We start from the raw sequence: 18,402 nt of genomic DNA, 5'->3' as shown, positions 1-18,402 counted from the left end.
ATTCCTCATATCATCTGGGGAACCAAGAGGAAATCTCGCCGCCCCCGCACTGGGACTCCCTCCAAGAGGGAAACCTTAGACAATCAACCCTCCACCAGAGTAAACATGTTTTTCAGGCTTTCTCTCTCGCTCTCTTTCTCTTTCATCCATTTCTCTTCTCGCTCTCTTTTTTTTCTCCCCGCTCTACTCTCTCTTGCTTCTTCCCCCTACTTTAACATTCTCGTTTGATTCACCTCATTTTCACCCGCTGTCTGTTGTCTTCTAAACAGAAGCAAAATAGAACACAGACCAACTCCTACTCTTTTAGAACAGAGTCAGCAATAAACAAAAATAACAAAAGCATCACTCCCCCTCTTCTCCCTCTTTCACCTTTTCGCTGAATCGGGAGACAGGCACTATGTGGCATGCAAACCTTTTCAAGTCAGAGTGCCGCCCAACTGAACCACAAAACGATTACGTTCTCTCTCTCTCTCTCTCTCTCGCCCTTCTCTCTGCTCTGTGCAACATCTGCAAAATGCCTTCCGCTCCGTCAGACCGGGCACGCCTCTCCCTACTTCGCAGACCCCCACCGTACACAACCCTCCCCCATCTCCGTCTCTACCTCGGCCTCCTCCTAAAACTCTCCCTAATCAAGACTGGTCACAACACAGACAGTGTAGTAGGAGGCATATCAACTCCCTTATACGGGTCAAGACAATTTCATCAAACACATTTACACACACACACACACACACACAACACACACACACACACACACACACCACACACCACACACACACACACACACACACACACACACCATCACACACACACACACACACACACACACAACACACACACACACCACACACACACACACACACAGAACACACAACCTTTGTCTCAGTTAAAGTCCTTTGGGAAAGATCAGCCAGCTGCCTTTTATGTGTTCTAACGGTGGAAGAGTCCAAAGACTACATTGTACAAGAACACACAACAACTGGACCTACTGAGAATGAAGCATCATCAGGACACAGATGACAGAGAGTTTGAGCAGTCTAACCACAACACAGTCCCTAGTTTATTCTTATGATTCATATATACAGCAACATGCTCCCACATGACTACAATAACAATAACCTCCCATTTGTTTTCTTTCTCGACAGTAATTGCTTGGAGATTTGGTTAATGGACAGAGACCACATGTGGAACCGCCACACAGGATTGTGGACCACTCTTGTGTTTATTTGAAGAACCATTCTTATCTGGCCTCTCTACACGTGTCCCTGTACATTGACCTGTGTTGTTTACACCGCAACCACAGAGAGACAGAGAAGAGAGAGAGAATAGAAGCGAAGACAGAGAGAGCAGAGAGCAGAGATATATTAGCGAGGAGAGAGATAACTCTCCACTAAATCATGGGAAGGGCATACAACAACAGAACCAACATCTTCCACTGGCCCAAAAGATGTTCACTTCTTGGTGGTTTGGATGGAAAATATGATTCCCCCGACTTAATTGCAGAGGCACTTCGTGAAACAAGCCAGCCGTATTCTTTCGACTTCGTCCTTCCAGAGGATTAAATTTCGGGGTGTATTGTCTCTCTCTCTATCCTCTTTCCTTATATAATACAGTCAGTTATCACATTTGATAAACTCCTGGTGCCACCTGTCTGGCAAAAACGTCAGTAGATATTTTGGAGCCAAAATACCAGGCAAAACCGCATCGCCAAACAGGCCGTCCAGTCCCACATAAGAACCTGGGGTCTGTCTTCTGTTCTCTAGACACCTCGTACCTGCCATCCTAATACTGGTGAAATCTGACAAAATCCGTCAACAGGGTTGGTAGGTTGGAAAAGTTAGGGATCCCAGAAGAGTGGGATCGAGGGTTAGAGTGATTGAGCTGGGGGTTAGACCTGACTTTCTCTTTCCCTGCTGTGGACTATACTGTCGCCGTATGCTCCCAGACGTCCAAAGGCCTCAGCTCCAAAATTCACACCAGAGGTAAAACCTATTCCCTTGCTCACCAAAGGAATTTTCCCCTCCCTTCCCCTCTGAGTCAAGCAGTTGTTAGGCTTCTCCCCAGGCACTCCCCTTCCTCTCTCACTCCTTCCACCCTCCTCTCCCCCACTCCCCTCTCTCCTTCCCCCACTCCTCTCCTCCTCTCCTTCCCCACTCCCTCCGTGCATGGAAATGCGAGGCAGAGAAAACCAGCAACACACCACTCAATGAGGAGCACCAGGATGTCTTTCTGCGTCTGCTCCCGTGCCAAAACGAGAGGGTTGAGCGAAGACATAACGCACACACATGCATGCACATTCACATTCACACACACACACACATGCACACACGCAAACACAAACACACCCATAAACACACCCTCCCCCCCACACACACACACACCACCGTAATAAAAATAACATAGACATCATAGCTAATCCAACTGAGCAGCAACACAAAAGCAAATGGAAAGTCTCTGAGATATGGAAAGGAAAAATAATCACTCCTAAAGCCTCTAAAACAGTACTTACTGGTACAGGAGTGTGAGACTCTCAAACACAGAAAAACAATGCTCCGTTAACACATCAACTATGATCACTCTCAACCCACGTCATGTTTTACCCCTGAGTCAGAGGGGAAGAGGGCATGGGGCATGCAAAGGGTAACAGCGTGCTTATTAATCACGTGATAACTTCAAAAGTTCTCTCAACAAAACTTGGGTGAAATATCACAGACACTGTACTGTATGGCTGAACAGAACAGTGGACACGCTGGACACAACCTTATAACTTATATCGGTCTCAGAGCTTGGAGTGCGAAGATAATAGCCATCTCCAAAACCTTGTTGGAACTCACTCACTAAGCAGAGAGTCAACAGTGAGAATCAACAGTGAGAGTCAACAATGTGAAACACACCCAAGGAACGGACACAGGACATCCACTAGTGGACAATATCCGCCTCTCCTGCCCCTGGCTTTCCTGAACAGCACTTTGTCTCACCCTGCCTGTGCCCCCTCCCCTCTTCTCCTCCTCCCTCCCTCCTCCCCCTCTGTTCTCGTCTGTTCCGCTTCGCCTCTCTTCAGGGAATCCTTCGCAGATGAGTCACTGAAAACACTTCCTACTGAACACACAAACAGGCCCGTAGGCTAGCTACCAGACACTAGCTACCCTACCCCTCAGCGGCAGCACACACACAGACATGTACACACACACATGCACACACACACACACATGCACACTCTGTTTGCATCAGTCATCCTGCGGGTCCTCGATGCAGAGCAATGGGGACGGCTTTAGCATTTGAAAAGTAGAAGTCATTATGTTTCTGGGCACATTAAACCCTCCCGCGGTGCCACCATCCATGAGCTCTGCTCTTTTGTTACAGAGAGGAGGATTGAGAAACAAGCAAAACAACACACGAGAGAGGAAGAGAGAGGGAGAGAGAGAGAGAGGAACAGAAAGACAGTCCATGATGAGCCTCTTAAATGGATACTGGACTGGGCCGCCTGTGAGTGCTTTGGGACGGGGGTGGGGCCCACGGCGGCAACTGCTGCTCATTGAGAAGAATGAGAACGATACGTGCTTTCATGTCAGAGTCTCCAATCTTAACCGCTGTTATTGTGACAACAAATCAATCACTTTTTGATGGAAAACTCATTCATTATATATAGTCAAATCAAACTATATATCAGTACAGATAATGTAGTTTTAGTTCGAACAATAGATGCGGTAAAAAGGTCAATGGCATGCAGGATTTTGTGACGCCGTCATTGGCGCACATTCACAATCGTACTACACCGGCTCCGACGCTCGTCGGATGTGGCAGGGCTTGCAAACTATTACAGACCACAAAGGGAAGCACAGCTGAGAGCTGCCCAGTGACACGAGCCTACCAGACGAGCTAAATAACTTCTATGCTTGCCTTCGAGGCAAGTAACACTAAAAGGCATGAGAGCATGTCAGCTGTTCCGACCAACGACGTTTGGCACCACAGCTCTCCACACCCAATGGAGTAAAGACCTTTAAAACAGGTCAACATTCCACAAGGCCGCTGGCCAGACGAATTACCAGGACGTGTACTCTGAGCATGCGCTGACCAACTGGCAATGTCTTCCACTGTTCATGTTTGTCTTTGATCATCATGTCTTGTCCCTGTGCTTCCCTCTGCTGTCTTATTAGGTTCTTTCCCTCTTCTTATCCCTCTCTCTCCCCCTTCCTCTCTCCCTCTCTCGCTCTCTCTCTCTATCTTCCGTCCCTGCTCCCAGCTGGTTTCTCATTCTCCTAACGACCTCATTACTCTTTCACACCTGCTCCCCCTATTTTCCCTCTGATTAGAGTCCGCTATTTCGGTCCCTCTGTTTTCCGCTTCTGTCCTGCGTCGGATTCTTGTGTGATGTTTGCTGTTCTGGTCCTTGTTCCGCCCTGTCGTGTTTTTGCCTTCTTCAAGATGCTGCGTGTGAGCAGGTGTCTAGGTCAGCTACGGCCTGTGCCTTCCTGAAGCGACCTGCAGTCTGTGGTCGCGTCTCCAGTCGTTCCTCTCTACTGACGAGAGGATTTCAGTTTCCTGTTTTGGATTTACCTTTGATAATATCCAGGAGAATCATTGTTTGTTTAATACTGGAATAAAGACTCTGTTTCTATTACGTCGCTTTTGGGTCCTCATTCACCAGCATAACATTCACTGACATTTTCAACCTCTCCCTGTCTGAGTCTGTAATACCAACATGTTTCAAGCAGACCACCATTGTCCCTGTGCCCAAGAACACTAAGGTAAACTGCCTAAATGACTACCGATTTGAAGCACTCACGTCTGTAGCCATGAAATGCTTTGAAAGGCTGTTCATGGCTCACATCAACACCATTACCCCAGAAACCCTAGACCCACTACAATTTGCATACCGACCCAACAGATCCACAGATGATGCAATCTCTATTGCACTCCGCGCTGCCCTTTCCCACATGGACAAAAGGAACACCTATGTGAGAATGCTATTCATTGACTACAGCTCAGCGATCAACACCATAGTGCCCTCAAAGCTCATCACCAAGCTAAGGACCCTGGGACTAAACACCTCCCTCTGAAACTGGATCCTGGACTTCCTGATGGTCCGCCCCCAGGTGGTAAGGGTAGAGAACAACACATCCGCCACGTTGATCCTCAACACGGGGGCCCCTCAGGGGTACGTGCTCAGTCACCTCCTGTACTCCCTGGTCACTCATGACTGAACGGCCAGGCACGACTCCAACACCATCATTAAGTTTGACGATGACAACATCGTCAAACTAGGCCTGGTCACAAGACAGCCTATAGGGAGGAGGTCAGAGACCTGACCGTGTGGTGCAAGGACAACAACCTCTCCCTCAACGTGATCAAGACAAAGGAGATGATTGTGGACTACAGGAAAAGGAGAACCGAGCACAACCCCATTCTCATTGACGGGGCTGTAGCGGAGCAGGTTGAGAGCTTCAAGTTCCTTGGCGTCCACATCACCAACAAACTAACATGGTCCAAGCACACCAAGACAGTCGTGAAGATGGCACGACAAAACCTATTCCGTCTCAGGAGAAAAGATTTGGCATGGTTGCTCAGATCCTCAAAAGGTTTTACAGCTGCACCATCGAGAGCATCCTGACGGGTTGCATCACTGCCTGGTATGGCAACTGCTCAGCCTCCGACCGCGAGGCACTACAGAGGGTAGTGCGTGCGGCCCAGTACATCACCGGTGTCAAGCTTCCTGCCATCCAGGACCTCTAAACCAGGCGGTGTCAGTGGAAGGCCCTAAAAATTGTCAAAGACTCCAGCCACTCAAGTCATAGACTGTTCACTCTGCTACCGCACGGCAAGCGGTACCGGAGCTCCAAGTCTAGGTCCAAGAGGCTTCTAAACAGCTTCTACGCCCAAGCCATAAGACTCCTGAACAGCTAATCAAATGCTGTTACTCTCTGTTATTATATATGCATAGCCACTTTAATAACTCTACCTACATGTTCATAATTACCTCAATTACCTCGACACCGGTGCCCCTGCACATTGGCTCTGTACCGGTACCCCCTGTATATAGCCCCGCTATTGTTATTTTACTGCTTCTCTTTAATCATTTGTTATTCTTATCTCTTACTTTTATTTATTTTTTGTATTTTCTTAAAACTGCATTGTTGGTTAAGGGCTTGTAAGTAAGCATTTGACTGTAAGGTATTCGACGCATGTGACAAATACAATTTGATTTGATTTGCCATTCAACAAATTTGATCTAACAAGGAGGATATTCATCAGATCCGTATTTACTAAAGTCCGATTTGGATATTTTGGTCTGTTTTCTCTGTTTAATATTTAAAAGTTGTCCCGTTTCAGGTTTAGAAGAAGTGCCTGCTAACTGWAGCTTGTATGAGCTGGTAGCATAGCTAGCATACAGAAATCGGCGGTAGTAGTTGTTTTTTACCTGTATCAATTGGGGGCGTTGACATGAACATAAATTGGGGTTGACATCCATACAAGCATTTTACTCCGATTTTAACCTCAACATATTGTGAAATACACCAATAAACTGAGATTCGATTTGATTTACAATACACACATGACTCCCATTGAAAGACAAACTCATTTTGCTGGGGGGGAAATATGGAGATTGGGGATCTTTCCCCCACGCGTTTCCCTGGCAATTCCATTGTTTTGGTCGAGTTCCATTGTCCTCTTCACCCCATCTATTGAACATCCTACAAATCCAGACTGTAGAGCACCAGGTAGAATGAAGTATGAAGGAGGTGCCCTCTCTGTGTAGCAATGGAATACCACAACATAGTTTGGCATAGAAAGCTCAAGTTAGGTCAAGTTAAGTCCTGTCTATTGCTCTTTTGTAGCTCTTGAGGAATAGATATTTGGAATTTTCTGTGAGGTGTTTATTGAAGCACATTCTAGAAAACTAGCAGCTCTCCTCACCTTTAATCACTGCAGCAGTAATGGATGTCACCACTGGAACACAAACAGTGATGGCTATAGTGTGTGTGTGTGTGTGTCTGTGCGCGCGTGTGTAATTAGTGTAATGCCATGAATTTTACTCGTGAACTTTCACAATGTAATATAAAACCATATTCATGGTTTACAACTTTAAAATAATTCAATTTTATTGGATAGCTTTTTCCTTTTTCCCTTTTTTTGTCTTCCGACCGAAATCAACAATAAGACTCAAACTCAAAAACTTTTCTCAAAACTGCCAATAGTATGTGAACCAAATGCCAAAGATGTCATTCTATATGAAACATTTAAATAGAGCATAGAAACATTTCTACAGATGTATCAACTCCTGTGAAGTGGCTATTATACAAAGGTTTCTGTGTGTGTGTGTGGTGTGTGTTGTGTGTGGTGTGTGTTGTGGTGGTGTGTGTGTTGGTGTGTGTGTGTGTGTGTGTGTGTGTTGTGGTGTGTGTGTGTGTGCGCGCGTGCGTGCGTGTAGTACTGTGATAATGAGCTTTGAGCTGGGAGACCCTTGGAAGTACTGGGTCCTTTATTGCTTACATAAGAGCAGATAAAGCAGACAAGACACTGAGACAGGGTCAGGGAGAAGGAGGGGGCATGAAAATAAATCCCTCACTTTGTGCACCCTCTCAGAAGTCTCGCTCCCTGGACGCCACTGAGAAGGAAAACAAGCCACTGAAATGTCGATAGCAGGCAGCCGTGTGGGGATCCCTGGAGCACAGAACTCCACACCACCCTGGCTAATCGCTTTAACGGGCCGACGAGGAGAGGGAAAGATAGTGAGGACAGGGCTGGGAGAGAGCGAGAGAGAACGAGAGAGCGGAAGGAGAAGGAGGGGGAAAAGGGATGGGGGATGAAAGGTGAAGGGGGTAAAAGGGGCGAGAAGGTGCTAGACTATACAGGGCTTCCCTCTCTTCAGGGATCCCCCTTCATTTGGAGTTAGTCTGACATGGGGAGACTCCCAGCACATTAACAAGTCAATCTCTCCCCCTCCCCTCACCCCGGTGGGCTCTAAGGGGCTGAGGGGTGAGCCAGCCGTCAGGGTGAGAGAGACCCAATGACACAACTGTGGAGGGGTAAGGGGTTGATAAAGGGGTTTCGGGAGTGTGGGGGGGTGAGAGGTTACTCTTGGCAGCAGGGGGTGTTTCCATGACAGGGAGACTCCAAGGCCAATAGTACCGGGCGTGGGGAAATCCTCTCCAAAAAACAGGAGCAAATACCTCGCTCAGAGCTGATAAAGCAGCTGCAGAGTCCTAGAGGTTGCCATCTTCACCCAGTAGAAAACAGACACCCTGTCAGGAGATAATGACGTGTCAGTGCTGATGCTTCAAGTCTTGTACCAGTCTACTGAGTTGACCTGGAGTTGGAATGTACCTATAGGTACCTAATGTACCTATAATGTACCACCTCCTCCTTAGCTTGTCTAGCAACTCCAAATCATTCCACCGAGGGTAAATGAAGACATTATGAAAACCTCTCAAATATAACTTTCTCTTCTCACAGCACAAACATTTTGAAACACAAGCAGTAAATATCAGTTAACAAATGCCAAAAAACACCACAGGCAGTATATCTATATAAACCAATAATGAAGAAAGGTCAGATTTTCCTCTTTCCTTGGAAAACGTCTACCACTATCCACTATCTCCTCATGATCATCATCATCACCATCATCACGTGTGTTTACACAGACCAGACTTGGCCAGTACAGTTGCCTTTGATTCACTGGACCCAATCAAGGAAATGACTGTTTGTAAACTTGATCACCAGTGTCTTCACATAGTCATCTCTTCTCTCCCTCCCACACAAAGAGGAAATGAATGGGAAAAATATGAAATGTAAGTAATAAGTAATAACAAATCACACCGCAGGAGGGGGGAGACAGTGTGTGTGTGTGTGTGTGTGTGTGTGTGTGTGTGTGTGTGTGTGTGTGTGTGTGTGTGTGTGTGTGTGTGTGTGTGTGTGGTTGTGTGTGTGTGTGTGTGTTTGTGTGTGTGTGTGTGTAGAAGATAAGATGAGAGAGTAGAGAAGAGAGAGAGAGAGAGAGAGAGAGAGAGAGAGAGAGAGAGAGAGAGAGAGAGAATAGGGGAGAAATTGTGGGACAGAGGTACAGATGCCATGCCTTAATTTGATCATCCTTCTGTTGCAGGAATTGCAAACTTCTAGTATATTCAAGGTTTAAAAAGGTTTCTAAAGTTGGTAATTTCCACTTTGAAATTTCAGACTTGATTTTCCCTTACAAAAAATGTATCAACCCCGAGAAAAATGTCCATGAATTATAATCATGTTGCTGCAGGATTATTTTCCTGTTGTAGCAAACTGTCTCAAATGAAGATCCTACATCTGTACGAAGGTAACTTGAAAGACGTGAAAGAGAGAGAGAAGCAAAGAAAGAAAGAGACGTTGCACATGCCTCGCTTGTGATTAATTCCTTAACTTGTGGCGAGCGTCACTAAACAGGCAATGGAAACTTCTACAAATGTAAATACGGTTTGGTTAAAAATATAGCTCCTTAATGCACACCACATGTGGCTCCCTGGCAGACCCTGCTCTATTTTGACGGGAGGAGACCGAGGGAACGCAACGAAGGGAGAGAGAGAGAGAGAGAGGCAGACAGAGGGATAACTTAAAAGTGAGATATTAAGGAAGAGTGTGAGCTGCTCTGTTTGCATCCTAATTTACCTTGGGCCTTCTCCACGAACACCACCTTGGAGTCTGGGAGAAAGTTGTGACCGTTCAGGAGGATCTTCTTTCCCCCCGTGGCGGTGTAGCTGTCCAGGCTCTGCTTCTCTATCAGGGGCAGCTCCTGTGCCGAGCGCTGGGCTGGAGGAGGGACAGACAGGCAGGCAGACAGGCAGACAGACAGACAGACAGACAGACAGACAGACAGACAGACAGACAGACAGACAGACAGACAGACAGACAGACAGACATGAGGAGAGAGTGTTAATTCACATCCAACTTGGCACAATAGCTGGACAAAAAAAAGAAAAACAGTGAGCGGATATACACTTTATACTACATACACAACAGCACTCTATACTGCTCAAGCTTTCCTTACCCACTCCCCATCTGCCCCCGGACCTCCAGATCCCCTATCTCCCCAACTCTGCCATGTCACAGCAGGAGTTGGTTAGCAACAGCCTTATCAGTTTTCAAATTACTTTTTAACACCACTGGCTATTTTCTGATTTTCAGACAACAGATGTTTTTAAAAAAAAACGTGAAATATATAAAAATGGATCAAAACAATATTTATCTGGTGACCCAATCAGCTTTTTTACTTTCGAGATTCATTATTTTTCATATTCACTCAGGGAGGAACAAGCCAAATAACGAGTCATACTTTAGTCATACTTTATCCACCACCTGTCTCTGCTTTTATCAATGCACCTCGGGGTTCTTGGTTATCAAGAGCATGTTCACAGCCAGACACACAAAGCTCCGTCATTACATCACTGTGAAATGTACTTGACTCATTCAATCGTCTGTAATAATGATCCATCAGAACATTGTAATTTCTTTTTGTAATCAATCAACACATGTATCATCATCAACCTCGGACTAGAAACTACAAGACTAGCACATTCCTACCACTCATCACACATAGTCTATCTCCTCAGGATGGACATGACCACACACACACATATACATACACATATACACACACACACGCACACACACTCAACTGATTGACATAGTTAGCGGTTTCCATACACACTTCCATCCCCGCCAGATCTAGGGCTGGCAAATGACCCTTCATAAACCTCTGATAATAGGGTCACCTCACCACAATAAGTTAGGCATCAAGTCATAAAATGCACTGAGGGATATATAACATATGTGCCCGACCTCACAGTTATCAATTAAAGTACAATGCATTCAAAAACTTGGCAAATTGCTTTCATCATATAAAGATTTGAATTGGGTCCAAAAGGCCACCTCATACTGATTTCCATGCTAAGAGAGTGCTATTGGGTTTGTGTGTGTGTGCACCTGTGGATATGTGTGTTCATAAGGAAGCAGTCATTGTGTTGTGTGTGTGTGGTGTGTGTGGTGTTGCTGTGTGTGTGTGTGTGTGTGTGTGTGTGTTGTGTGTGTGTGGTGTGTGTTGTGTGTGTGTGTGTGTGTGTGTGTGGTGTGTGTGTGTGTGTGTGTGTGTATATGTGTTGTGTGTGTGGACCTGTGGATATGTGTGTTCATAAGGAACAGTCATTGTGCGTGTGTGTGTGTGTGTGTGTGTGTGTGTGTGTGTGTGTGTGTGTGTTGTGTGTGTGTGTTGGTGTGTGGTGTGTGTGTGTGTGTGTGTGTGTGTTGTGTGTGTGTGTGAGTGTGCGGTGCGTGCGTGCGTGTATATGTGTGTGTGTGTGCACACGTGCGTGTATACTCACAGCACTCGATGGGGTTGGACGAGGCCTGTAGGGAGATGGTCCTGCCATTGGGCTGGTTGATGTGCACACGGAACACCATCCTCACGCGCGTGTTTTTGCGCCCGATGTCCGTCTCGCCCTTACGCAGCTCGATGTCAGAGTTCCGCAGCTTCAGAATCCCTGCACAGTCAATGCTGCCGCACAGGGGATCCATTTTAGCATCAGCATACTGCTATTAGTCAATACACTGACTGTATGAGCACTGTGCTACTGCTTGTCTCCGGAATCCAGAGTTTATTATAGACCATGATCATCAGACTATATTGAGACATAGATTACAGATGGAATATACTGTATCATACTGTATCATCATATGACAGAAACATAAAAAAGTACAGTATATTATTATTAGGTCATCATCATTAGACCATAGAGACATCTACAGTATAATGCAGATGTACAGTTAGTTCACTGTCATGAACAAGTCCTGGAACGAGGGGTTGGGTTAAATGCGGAAGACGGAAGACACATTTCAGTTAAAGGCATTCAGTTGTACAACTGACTAGGTATCCCCCTTTCCCCTATTTGATCAAAGAGACCAGGGCCAGATCCACAAAGCCTCTCCCAAGGTTAGAGTGCAGATCTAGGATCTGTCCATATAATATTATTAATTATGATCTAAAAGGCTAAACTGATCCTAGATCAGCACTCCTACTCAGAGACGTCTCGTCTAAAGTCCCGGATCACAGATATCGGAAGTCCCGCAGAACACTACTGAGTCACTCCCACTTTCTTCTAAGAACAACATTAATTTGTTTATGTGACTTTTAATGTTCCTGGCGCCCCAGAATACAGATCTCTGGAGCAATCTTCAGGGTCGTGTTCATTAGGGCAAGTAACAGAAAACGCTTTCAAACTATTTGCAACTGTTTCACTCAGTTTATCGTCTATTAGTGCCTAATGAACACCGCCCAGGCCTTTGGTCTCCCCACCGTCACTTTCCAGAGGAGAAGCCCATTGGCTGCCGCCTGCATTCTCACAGCCACTTTATAACCCTCTGTCTTTCCTCAAAATAGTAAAAAAATGCTCCCTCTGCACTGTTCGGGTCTCATACTTTAAACTTTTCAAACATTTACGGTTTCAACCTTACTAACCAATGCCACATTTAGCTACAGACTTATTTTTTTTATTTGCTGTCTTTATTTATTTAATTTCATTTAATATATTTTTTTTGCAGGAGGATTTTCCTTCTTAGGGGAAAAAGGCATGACTTTTCAGACTGGCCTTTCAAGAAATTAAACTAAAACCAAAAAGTTGCTGGTAAAAAGTCAAAAAATACATATGGGATATGGCTTGGCATTTCAATTATTTTACATTGTAGCTTTTTGGGTGGAATTCCTGGAACATGTTAAATGTCAAGTTTTATACAAATCTATTTTTCCCCTTCACTTTGGTCTATCTTTTTTTTTAAAGAACACTTACAACACGTTTCTTTAGTGGCTCATGCACGATGCAAGTGTTCAGTCATGCAGTCATGGTTTTAAAACAAACCCATTAGAGGTAGTATGCCATGCTCTATTTTACTGTCAAATGACTGTTGGAATGAACTTTAGTGTCTCTTTTCATGCACTATGGTGTGGAGCAGCCAGTCACGGCAGTAGCAGCGATATGTTGAAGTCAGCTCGAAGGAAAGATCTGTAGGGACAGCATGGTCATAAAAACACTGCAAGATGTATCCTACACTTGTGGTGGAACAGTGTCAAACAAAGCATTAAGTCACTGACTGCAATGGTGGAAAGGGAAAGGGGGATACCTAGTCAGTTGTACAGGAAAGGTGGCAAGAAACGGTTACCGAACAAAAACTTGATTTTCAGGTTGATGGTTTATTTGACATTTGTTTGTCAAATCAAAATTAACTGACAAATTTTGACTAGTTGAGTGGATTTTTTTTCTTCTTCTTCCCAACAACAACTCTACTTGTCCAGTGAATGTTACATGATTTGAAATCATAGTATAGAAGTAGCCCGGAATTTTCTAGATTCCCAGAGACAACATACTGTGTAATAAAGTAGTAGCTACTGGCTACTATCCATTTCAATGGGTGGGTACTAAACAACAGATAAAACTTTATCAGTAACAATAGGGAAGAAAGAGATATGTGTCTGGAGTCTGACATCGGTTGTCTACAGTACCGTCTATGTAACGTCCCACACAGTGAGCGAGCGAGAGAGAGCTGGCGTGAGAGCAAAGGGCTGGCCGGAGTGCTATCAGGCTGACTGTTAACAGCTCAATGGTAAGACTCTGTCAGCGACCGACCCTCCTCAGACAAACCCTGGCCTTCCAGCCAGTCGGTAGAGAGAGGAAACATGGGCTGTGTTCATTAGACACCAAACAGATGAAAACAGACTGAAACACGGAAGGACTACCTGGACTAAGAAATGCTCATTTACCTTTTCTGTCGCGAAACACTTTAAAACGTTTTCAGTAGCGTGACCTAATGGACACTACCCTGGCCTACAATGTTCTACCCCGACCCCGAGGCTCAGTTCTACTATATCCTTTCACTGCTCTCTCGCTCTAGCTTATACGGTGACGACGAAAGGGAAAACCTGACGTCATCTGAATCGTTTTCTCGAATATCAGATGTATCCATTGTGCCCTGTAAAGTGTAATGGCTGAAGTTCCTCAAAGTATCCCCTGTCTAGATTTGATACATTATAAAGGGGCAGTATAGCATTGTTGGAAATGGAAGGTTCAACCCGGTTAAACCAAATAAGTTCATTTTCCAGTCAAAGAGATCTGATATCTCATGGTGCTTGCCAAATATCTTCGTAACCTCCCACAATATCTAAACAAATATTCAAATAAGCTTGAACTTAATATAAACCCATTCGATCTACACCAGATCTTCTAAAAAAGTATATTATGCCATTGAAACACAGAGGAGAGTAAAGCTACAGTAGGTGGTGATGGAGCTTGAGTTGAGATTTTAGCTGCCTTCTCCATCAGAGAAAGTCCTGGGCCTCGGGACAGCAGACCAATTGTGACCTGAACAGAGCACCAGGGCAGGAGCTGCTGCCTGGGTACCCTGCGGAGCACAACCTTCTGACCTGCTGGAGATCCGGAGTTGGAGAGTGATTTACAACTGCACACAAGGATATAGTGATTTCAGGAATTGTGTATTTTTATGCACATGGCAGATTGAGTGCAATGGGTAGAAAACCAACAGAAATAAGGCCTATTTGATTTCCTGGGTATTATTCCTTTTAGACTTATACATTATGTACTGCACTGTATTAGGCATGCTTTGGTTGTCTTTCTTCCTGAATACCAACACACACTGTTGGTGATCATTGCAAATACTGCAATGGTACCATTTTTAACACTAGAAGCGCAGAGGCAGTCCTTTTGACTGCATATGAATTTAAAATAGAAAAATCTCTGCCATTGTTAGTCATGCCCCCCTCCTATATAAGCCTGTTGTTAGAATTTTGTTAGAATTCCGATATCACAAACATAACTTGTGTTGTAAGCAGTTTTAAGAAGACATTCCTTATTTTTTACAGGGAAGACGTTTTGATTTCAATATAATATCAGAAAGAGCAGATTCTGAGGTTTCCGAAACACTTTTGTTAATAAATAACTCTCAAAATTGAAGAGATACACTCAAATTATAAATCTTGCCAAGAATAACCGCTGTTTCATGCGCTCCACATGTGAGCATGCAGCAGCAGATAGCTTACTGCAGGGTTCCCCAACAGGCAGCCCACAGGTGATTTTATTTGCCCCCACCCAAGTTTTGTAAGCAAAACAAAACAAAGTWAAAAAAAAATATATATATATAATAAAATACCAGAAAATCAGCTCCAAGTGATTTTAATTCTGGAAATCTGTTCCCAAGTGTTCCAACACACAATAGAAAGACACATGATCGTATAGACATGTAAGTAAGGTTGAACTTATTCAGCTTTAGTCAAATATTATATCTGTTTGGGCTTCTTGCAGTCAATTTGCAGTCTACAAATTATTTGTAATTATGTTCCTGTCCCCTGATCATCTGCTCAAGGAAAAATCTGCCTGAGGCTGAATCTAGTCGATTATCCCTGGCCTACAGTAACATAAACAAATGAAAATGCTATTGTGTTTTAATGTTACCCAAGACCTTCATAAACACAACCAAATTAGAATGAAATATGAAATGCATTTATTACACTGTTAGAATGTTGCAGTCAAAAATGCTTGCTCGTTGCTTCAAAGTGGGGGTCCTTCGAGGCCTAGCATTTCTAGTGTTAAGAGCGAGAGAGAGAGAGAGAGAGAGAGGAGAGTGGAAAGGACAAGCACTCACATGGCTCGCATGTTGTTCTCGGGCAGCAGAGGGATCTCCAGCACCTTGGTGTTGGACTGCAGGGCCTCGTGGCTGGCGGTAGAGACAGTCTTGCCCGTGATGCGGTGGACCTGGTAGAAGGCGTGCGGTCGCAGGAGGCGGTCGTCTGCGGTCCCGATGAACAGCTGCAGGGTAAGGGGCTCGCTCTCCATGTAACCGTAGAGCTGGCGGGAGAACAAAGAGATCCAGGTGAGACCCAACTCCGGGTTTTAAAGCACCTCATAAACAACCCGTCATTTGGGGAAACAGAGATTGAACACCACATCAGGTACCGATAGTTAAGAAGCCCTTTAATGATTGCTTTTAGTGAAGTTTGTTTGGGGGGAGGTTTCAGAAAATAGGCCCTTTGGTCGGATTTGTTTTTCGGGGCTTGGAGACTTCTGTTTTTCGAATTTGGGAGCGGTTTGTTAATGTACATCCCTTTAGGGGAGGGTTAAAGAGGGTTTTGATATTTTGGAGGTAGTCTGTCTGGGGTAGAGATCTTCTGGGCAGCCAGACACAAGTGCTGATGGAGAGGTTGGCTTCCCATCACTTCACTGTTCATTAAAACCTCACAGCCGCCATAAAAAAGTGCCCAAGGAGAGGCTAGCAGTCGACAGTGACTCAATGGAAAGTGACCATTTTGGAGACCAAATAGAAAACCAAGACGATAATTTAAAAGTCTGCCTCTAAGCATGATGCACAATGTTTATGAGGATTTGATCCCCTCAGCAATGGACTGAAGTGAGTAAACATTCATTTGCATGTCAGAAAAGGAGTTGAATTCATAAGGGGTAATCATAAACAGTATTTTGGCAATCTATGTTGAATATTTCTGCTGATGCACAATACGTATTAAGTATTTTAAATGCAATCCTTTATAGAATTGCTTTTTAATGTGATCAGCAAAATCTCAAGAACAATAAATCCTAGATGATTAGTAGCTCCACATGTGTTCAATAAATGTCTTGTACACACAATATCAAAATACCAATGTCTATGAGAAAATATAAATTCTGGTCAAAAGTGACGCACACTCAATTGAAACAAAATGTCATGACTCTTTATCGATTTGAACATATTTCTTAGTCTCGGGGCTCTCAACGAATCATCTGAGCGTGAATCGTCGACCAGCCATGACCAGCCATCATTATCGTAGAGCACTCAATCGATTCATTTTATATGTGTGCGTTGTATTGACCTGCTCCCTTATTAATAAGTGATTAAAGATTTAGTTTAAGTATAACTCTGACTTGTGTGATAAGTTTGTCTCTCCTCATTTGACAGTAAAGAAATGAACCACCACATTCTACATTGTTGATCACATTCTTCTGCGTTTGGTCCTAATAAATGATAAACTCAGTTGCCGTGTGGTTATATAGCACCCTGAGGTTGGAATATGGAAGTTCGATCCCTGGCCGAGTCATACCAAAGACTGTAAAAATCTTGGCACACAGGAGATTGATTGAGGATAAGGCCCTGCAATAGACTAGCGTCCTGTCCAGGGGGTGTACTTGTACATCAAGCTGCCTCACGCTACAGAAGCAGGAGATAGGCTCCAGCTCCTATGAGCTCAGGCAACTTACTATTGGTTGCAAAATACAGAAGAAAATCTCTATCCACATTTACATGGATAGCTTGACTTCCACACAAAGAAAACACCAGATCACAGTGAAGCAAGGATAGCTTAATCGCAAGTCGCTCACTCCCTTTAAAAACATTCACACACTTGTGCCTAGCATGCTGACAGCATACAATCCCTTGGCCTCTGGGCATTTATGAACATGCATTATGATTTTCATTAAAGCCTATGAAGCTCAGGAGCGGAACCAGAGACGGTGTCACACAGAGATGAAAGAGGCCCCTGTATCGGAACCACCACTTCAAACAGTTATACACTTCCCCTCTTCCTCTCACAGACCACCTTCAGCTGCTACAGATTCCCCAATAAAAGCAAGTACACCAAAAAAACAGGGATGGAAATCTAGCTAAGACGGCTACTACTCAGTACTACTCAGTAAACTCAGTAGACTATCGCTGCCGAGTGTGATCTCCAATAGCCCCAATAGACAAACAACAGCTAGGTGAGAAGGCGATGCCTGTCAGTCCATTGAACATTTAGTCAACCTTAGAAAAACTAGAATCATCTTAAACAACCATAGACCAACCAGGACAACCATCTAGAACAACAGAAAACACCTAGAACAACCATAAAACAACCAGAAGAAGCATCTGGAACAGTGCTCTGCAACCCTGTTCCTGGAGAGATACCATCCTGTAGGTTTTCGCTCCAACCCTATTTTAGTGCACCTGGTTCTAATAATTAGCTGGTTTATGAGCTAAATCAAGTTAGTTACAACTGGGGTTGGAGCGAACACCTAGCGGAGGGTATCTCTCCAGGAACAGGGTTGGAGAGCCCTGATCTACAACCATCTACAACAACACTGTCTGCAGAAAGAAGCATGGGGGATGGTTGAAACCCATTCGGAGAGGGGGAAAATACTCCAACCTCGGGAGAAAATGGCAGAGGTGCACATTCCTCAATGTGGTGAATGTTACCAGATATTTTGGGGTAAGAATCCTGACCCAGACCCATTTGCTAACCCAATGGACCACTTCCGGTGCAACCAAATCTTTAGACCTCCCAGCTACCAGGTAATGTTTGTTCAAGTGTGTGTGTGTGTGTGTGTGTGTGTGTGTGTGTGTGTGTGTGTGTGT

The 18,402-nt window shown here is 44.6% G+C and overlaps 1 pseudogene; it reads right to left on the bottom strand.

Moving 5' to 3' along the window:
* The window catches only part of LOC111959177 (nuclear factor of activated T-cells, cytoplasmic 1-like), a 75,061-nt pseudogene that overhangs the window by 39,719 nt on the left and 16,940 nt on the right, over nt 1-18,402 (bottom strand).

This window comes from Salvelinus sp. IW2-2015, linkage group LG35 (assembly GCF_002910315.2).
Source record: "Salvelinus sp. IW2-2015 linkage group LG35, ASM291031v2, whole genome shotgun sequence".
Classification (NCBI taxonomy): Eukaryota; Metazoa; Chordata; class Actinopteri; order Salmoniformes; family Salmonidae; genus Salvelinus; species Salvelinus sp. IW2-2015.
Note: the sequence above shows the minus strand (reverse complement) of the source record. Positions and strands in the feature narration are given on the sequence as shown.